This window comes from Papaver somniferum, chromosome 6, assembly GCF_003573695.1.
Source record: "Papaver somniferum cultivar HN1 chromosome 6, ASM357369v1, whole genome shotgun sequence".
Classification (NCBI taxonomy): Eukaryota; Viridiplantae; Streptophyta; class Magnoliopsida; order Ranunculales; family Papaveraceae; genus Papaver; species Papaver somniferum.
The window spans coordinates 17,736,146-17,742,284 of NC_039363.1; the positions used below are offsets into that span (position 1 = coordinate 17,736,146).

At 34.8% G+C, this 6,139-nt stretch overlaps 1 long non-coding RNA gene across 1 annotated transcript; it reads right to left on the reverse strand.

Annotated features, from left to right (window-relative positions):
• Window positions 1–2,604: 2,604 nt before the first annotated feature.
• LOC113285512 lies at window positions 2,605–4,465 on the reverse strand. Its single transcript, XR_003328701.1, has 2 exons — window positions 4,297–4,465; window positions 2,605–2,934 (listed from the first exon to the last, which is right to left on the reverse strand). It is a non-coding gene; the product is annotated as an uncharacterized LOC113285512 (long non-coding RNA).
• Between the last annotated feature and the right edge of the window lie 1,674 nt (window positions 4,466–6,139).

A 6,139-nucleotide genomic window follows, 5' to 3' on the forward strand; every position in this document is an offset into this window, starting at 1 on the left:
TGTGAAAATGAAAACCCTTCGATGTTAACTATCTCCTGCAACTTACTGGTTCCATTGATGGTTTTATAACTAAAACAATGCTACTTTTGTACTCCTACTTATAATCCAATATGTCTATTTTCTCAAAATAGAATGACTACGGAGAAGTCTGTCATCCGAGATGCACATGTACCAAAATTTAAGGAGAACATGATTCCTTTACGGAACACATCACAACAATTAAATGACACATGGGATTTGCCTTTGCTGCTCATACCACATAATGATGAACTCTTTACCGGAGCCGTCATGAAGAGAAAAACAACTGAAAATAATAGGCTCATTTTATGAGTCCAATCGGAATCAATATAGTGCCGCGAAATTGACCCCGTACCCTATGAAATCTAGCCATAAATTCAGATGAAAGAAAACCCTAACGGCTAGTGTTAACTGAAAAAGCACAGCGACGGCCAATGAAAATGTGAAATCGACTATTTTTCTTATATTTGGTGACCACCTGACGCAATATATCAAAAGTTGTCGGGATGGCCAATGAAAACCATCCGAAATCCACAATACAAATGTACTCAATCAGGATATTGTTAAATTAATTTCTTTCCATAGACAAAAGTTTGTGGAATTGAGTGTCATAACTACTGATATTACTTCCTCTGTCCAAGTTACATAGGTGGAGAAGCCAAATCTGATTTAATCAAAAAATTTATATGGGTTTTATAAATATTCTTTGTCTTTCTTGTTTTACGGCTTGTTATTGGGGGAAAATAGGAATATTAAATTAAACCTAGTATAATATTACTAATTTACTATCGTAGATAGAGGCATGTTTGGAAAGAGTCATCTAGAAAATAAAATTATGCCAATATAGATTGACAAGTAAAATCTAGTTCTCCGCCTATATAACTTTGATTAAGGGAGTATTAAACATAAATGGTGACAACTCCAATGGACTGATTGTTGAATGGATAGCCAAATATAAGAATTTAAGAAGCCATGTCCAAAATTTGCTAAAGATTTTGAATCAAATTTTGAATTCCGGAGTAACTTATGATTTTTTAGATATAAAACATAGATAAATATGAAATAAGTATGCTTCACGTAAAAATAGAAAATGAAGTAAGCTTACCAAAAACCTAAACATAAAATACAAAATCTGAACTTGATAAACCTTATGAGTATTGGTGATCTAATAGATGGTGTCAAAATGTCAAAAAGATTCTAGTTTTCGCCAACATCTCACCAGTTTTTGTATTTTATTTTTTTCTCTTATCTTACCTCTTGTTATTCAATATTTGTTCGGTACTATAAAGTGTTGTGAACTCCGCACTGAAGGATTGTCTATATATAATCCAGAAAGCACATTATTATTGTATGAACTACAGTATCCCCGAAGTCGCATGGCACCTAGGTTTTGTTGCTTGTACCTACACTTTGATAAACATTGCAAACTGAATTCAGATCAGTCGCGAGGATAAAACTGAAAAACCACGCATATAGTGTTTTCGTAGTTATAAGACATTTACTTAATTCAAAATGACCAAAATTAAATGTCCTGTGGTTGTGGACAGATTTTTAGAAGTATGCTTATAGAAAATTGAACAAAACTTTGCTATGTCTGGTCATAAGCGGGATTGACTTTCACAAGCTTAAGTAAACTTGAAATGGAAAAGTTAAAGCGTGAAGAGATCTAACAAGACTACAATATACTGAAGTTTTATTTCAATAATATAAAATTAGTGATAAAAGAAGGGATGGCATTGGAATTGTAACTCATTCCTTGCCGTTTGAACTGGCTAATAGCGCACATAATGGATTCTTAATCCGCTGTGACAATCTATATACAGTGTCACTTAATTTTTGTTAATCCCACTCTATCACAAACTATAAATACTCGTTAAAGTAAGGATTTTGGGTTTTGCGAGAATTTGGAAGAAGTTAGGGAAAAAGTTTATTGATCTTGATTAATCTAAGATTACAGAGAGCAGAATCCTTTATTGGATAAAAAGGCAAGAAATCAGTATAGATACAACTGTACTAAAACAAGGGTTAAGTGGCAAAATGCCCCAAAATCGATTTCAAAATTATGAAAATGCCCCGGACGTTAGGCAAAAGATTAAAATGCCGCAAAATGTTATCAAAATGTCCCATTGCGTCATGTATTCCGTTTCAAATGGTTAAGTGGTCAAACTAGTAAGCATGTGGCCTCACAGGTGCAAAAAAATTTCATTTATACCCTTTTGTCAAACAGGATGATACATAGTAACTGCTTTGGCATTTGCCTAAATTAGTGAGATTACGACACGTGGCTACTCTAAAAATTGGACGGCGGCAGATGGAGTTAGATTTACCGAAATGGGGGTTTCTTTTTAAAAAATGACCAGCTTGTCCTATTAACTAGGATTGCGACACGTGTGAAATCATTTCAAATCAACGGATACAGATTCCGACCGTTGGGGAAAACCCAAAAACAAAAATCAGTATATTGGTTTTTTTTTTCTCCATAATGGCTGCTAGTTCCGGTGAGAAAATGAAAATGGTAAGTTCAATTTCAATAATTTTACAAAGAAGAACATAGTTAGGGGTTAGTAGTATCAATAATCACCTTAATTTTTACTTAATTTGCAGGTATGTGAGATGTGCAACGAAAAAAATCATCAATCAATTGATTGTCCTTGGATCTACACAAGGTGTAAATTAGTTCCTTGTAATGGTATTCGAAAACTTATTAAGGTCAAAGATGGTGCTAATTCAGGGAAGAAAATCTTCTCTTGCTCTAATCCTATGTGTTCGTACTTCAAATGGTTTGATGATGCAATTAAATCCACGGCACCTCGGTATAAAGGAGGTTGTGATGCTTATGTTGGTGATCATAAATTTGCTGATTGTCCTTGGTCACAGACTCCTTGTATCCATAAATTCCTATCCTCACTACCCATTCTGAAACATTTAACAAAAACAAAACAAATCAATAATCATGATGAAAACTATAAATACAAAAATTAACAAAATAGCAGCAATATAAAAATTTAATACACATCTCAGATACTATGCTTTGCCACAAATATAATAACTTAAGAAGGTATGTCATGTTTATCTATGAATGCATTAGCATTCCACAAACCTGTACATAATAAGAACATTTTCAGCAGCTATACAAATGCAGTCTGAGGGTCTCAACAAATAAAGCAGCTAAAACACCACTAAAAATGAAATTTGATTATGCACAAACCAAATAACAAACCAGAACACAAGTTCAAGTATGACCCAATTTTACAGATAATTGGCTAATGACGAAACCAAATAACATAAGTACTGAACCATACCATCTAACGCAACAATCACCTAGTGATTTAAATACTAAGTATTCACCTAAGCGAGAATACCGAAAAAGTTCAAAGTTCATCAACAAACAAGTGTAGCATTTTACATGTTTTCCAAAAGCATAAACACACAAAGTTTGTTATGCTTCGATTAATATAAACAACGAACTAATAATCAACAGTTAAGACTTTTTCAGGCATATGTCATTTAGCTATAAAGACTCAAGCACGCAGGGCCAGTAACAACCCCCGAAAGTGCACAGACTTCATGAAAGAGACTCAAGCACGCAAATGCGAGTTTTCAAAGTGATATAGGCTGCATGAGATACTAATTTCAACATGTAAAAACTCTGATTCAATCAGGTATTCACTTACAAAGTTTACTTTCCTCTTCTAAGAACCAAATCGCATGTAATAATCAGTAAATTAATAACAAAACAATCACAGAGTATCAAAATTTTAGCTGAAATAAGGATCGGGTTAGACTCAAAAAGTTCCAATTGTCTATTTTTTAATTGGAATGTTTGTTGCTACCTGATAAGCAGAAGCAGCAAGACCAAATACAAAATCAAAAGGGACAACACTACCATCCATTCATTTAATGGCCTACAATCATAAATAACAAAAGGGTTGTTTTACCTTATGATTTCTTTCTCCTATAATCATAAATTCTGTTGCTATTAGTTGTCCATGAGATGTTGTGACACCCACTACCACCCACTCATTAAATAGTGACCTAAACTAATGAATTCTCATTGCTCAAAACTCAACCCCGAAACACAAGCTTTCTCAACAGTTTCAAATTACGGTGAAATTTACAATCATCTTAAATATAACCCTAATTTCAGAAATAAAAATACCCAATTTTTATAAACCCTAATTTCTGTAAACATAGATTCAGAAAACTAAATACTAATTTACAATAACCATTAAAATAAGTCAAAATTATACTAACCATTAAGGATTTTAGATTACTAACCTGTTTCAGTATCCTTGAATCTTCTCAGTTCAGTTCTTCACGCCGTAAAAAGATCATGGGATTTCAGATCTCGACCTGTCTCTCTCGATCTTCTCAGTTTACTTCAGTTCTTCTCCCTCTCTCGATCTGTCTCTCGCGATCTCTCTCTCTGGGTTATTTTCCCTTTCAAGTTTTGAGTTTCTGTGGAGGAAACTCGATGAAGAGGAGATAAAATATTTGCCGACACGTACGGAACCACATGTGCACTAAGATGTGACGTGTCCATTTCCTACCCAACCACGTGACACCGAGTGTTGCGTCATCAAAAGGTAAAAATGTACTTATAATACATCCACGCGTAAACATGTCATTCGCCCACGTGTCAGAGCTTCTCATTTGCCACCGTTAATTTTTTTTCGAGATCTGTATTTTATAAAATACTGACATGTGTCCCCAAATTTAATCTCCCACCGTGAATTATTAGCAAGGTTATTATTGACATTTCAGTCAGAATTTGACTAGTCAAAATACCCGATTTGACCAGAATCTCTCTTTAATAGGAAATCTAACGGATTGGGGCATTTTAATCATTTGCCTAACATCTGTTAGAGCACTGCTCGCTCAAACTCGCATGCGTTGCTATCTCAAGCATGTTTGTCAATGTTATTGATCAAAACTATAAGTCTTGATTTCTAGTCTATGATAGCTAAGTCTCGGACTAGTATAGTAAGTGTAGTTGAGCTCAAGGACTTCATGGCGATTCATCATACAAGTGGAAGAACTACTCAAGGAACCGGTGGAACTTCTCGACAAAAAGGTATGTGAAGACTTGAACTTATCTGTCAATCAAAAGTCTATCTATTTTATCTCCTACTTCTTGAGACAAAAGTCGTATGCTATATATACAGACTTAGATTATACACATTTGGTATTTCGAGCCGAGTATACCTCTCCTATCTATATCTCGAAATATGTGTTAGTAAGCGTTTCGCTTTGACCATGTTTTTCTTTATCTAGTGACGCAAGTCATGTATGTTTCGATCATCTTGAAAATTGCTTTGACGAGAAATAGTGTAACAACTGTATAACGTCCTCTAAGAATGTTTCAATGATTGGAATGAGAGTTTAGATTACATAACCATAGTGGACATAAGTATGTTTTGGAAACACATATGTGCATAAGTCCCATGTTGGAAATCGGCTAGTAGCCAAGTCCGCGAACTTCCGAAGGTCTCAAACCCGAGAATTTCTGCTGAGTTATCAAATTATGTTGCGTGAGCCAAGTCCGCGACCCCATTCCGCGAACCAGCGAATCTCCCGAACCCGAGAATTGCTGCTGGAGTTTGAAAACTTTTTCCAGTACTTCAAGTCTGTGAACCTAGTCTGCGAACTTGTATAGGTTATATATCTAAAGATGATTTCTGAACTTAACTCATAAAGACTAAGGAATGCTTTTGAAAACCATGGCTATAAAGTTCAAGAACCTATTTATGTGAATCGAATCATCTTTACTTCAATTGTGTCTTGTGTAGTACATGAGATTTCCTTGCAATTGAAAAACTATCTAACTAGTTCACGTGACTCATTTGAACTAGTTATGGTGAAGAAGAAAGTGGTTGGTATGAAATGCTCAAATGGCTAACCTTTTGGTTGACTATTATTGAACCAAAAATGCACACGCTTGGGTACGGTTTACAAACCTAGAAGCATGCGATTCATTTGTGTATGACAATCTACGATTTCGATCTAACGGTTAAGATATATTAGCTTAAATCTGAATCAGGGTTTCATCTAACGGTGGATAGCGTTTCCTTTGTGAGCAAGGCGAAACCCTGATTTGAAAGACTATATAAGGGAACATCTA